The 1,071-nt window shown below is 41.9% G+C and overlaps 1 non-coding gene across 1 annotated transcript; it reads left to right on the plus strand.

Moving 5' to 3' along the window:
- The first annotated feature begins 381 nt into the window (after nucleotides 1-381).
- On the plus strand, nucleotides 382-454 carry trnav-cac (transfer RNA valine (anticodon CAC)). The gene has a single exon. It is a non-coding gene; the product is annotated as a tRNA-Val (tRNA).
- Nucleotides 455-1,071: the final 617 nt, after the last annotated feature.

Below are 1,071 nucleotides of genomic sequence, written 5' to 3' on the forward strand. Positions count from 1 at the left end.
CACTTAGTAAGGAAGTTAAAACTAGAGGACACAGCCTCAAAATAAAGGGGGGTCGGTTTAAGACAGAGTTGAGGAGGAACTTCTTCTCCCAGAGGGTGGTGAATCTCTGGAATTCTCTGCCCACTGAGGTGGTGGAGGCTACCTCGCTGAATATGTTTAAAGCGCGGATGGATGGATTCCTGATCGGTAAGGGAATTAAGGGTTATGGGGATCAGGCGGGTAAGTGGTACTGATCCACGTCAGATCAGCCATGATCTTATTGAATGGCGGGGCAGGCTCGAGGGGCTAGATGGCCTACTCCTGCTCCTATTTCTTATGTTCTTATGTTCTTATGAGTTGAACATTGTGGTCAGGCCAATTGGCGGCGCTATGCTGGTAGTTGTTTCTGTAGTGTAGTGGTTATCACGTTCGCCTCACACGCGAAAGGTCCCCGGTTCGAAACCGGGCAGAAACATTTATTGAAATTATTCATTTTGTATGCGGGAAGTTTTGCATGGTTTCAGTTGTTGCTGAACATTCTCCGAATCTCGATGTTGCAGCCATATTATCTTTGGTCTGACCTCGGCCACAAATGCTCTCAGTAAAATCAGAAATGCTGTATTTTAAGACGCAATGAGGAAATAAATGTTTGTACTTTGACACCGTGCGCATATTAGCAACTTGCTCAGTCCATAACAGAATTTAATGGATTTATAAATGCAGACTAACATAGTTAATCACCATCTGAAACATGTCGAACAGTAGTGTGTGCTCATAAAGACAGACACAAGTGAAACTGTAACTGAACTAGAGGAAATGGCGCACATTTCCTGGAAGCATATTTTTTAAATTGTTCTTCAGAATAAAGAAATGGGAAAAAATCACTCAGGCAGATGAGTAAATCGAAACTCAGTGTAGATCTGCTGGACTTTTTTCTATAGATGAACGGGATTTAGGCGCCAGAATGTTTCACGCGCAGAATAAAGAGGGATCAAGTATAACTAGCAGATCATTATTAAACCTTTTCCCTTTAAAGTTATTTGATATTGTTTAAAAGCTGACTATCTCAAATAAGCACCATGGGATGTTTAC

Source organism: Mustelus asterias, unplaced genomic scaffold (genome assembly GCF_964213995.1).
Source record: "Mustelus asterias unplaced genomic scaffold, sMusAst1.hap1.1 HAP1_SCAFFOLD_100, whole genome shotgun sequence".
NCBI classification, from domain to species: domain Eukaryota; kingdom Metazoa; phylum Chordata; class Chondrichthyes; order Carcharhiniformes; family Triakidae; genus Mustelus; species Mustelus asterias.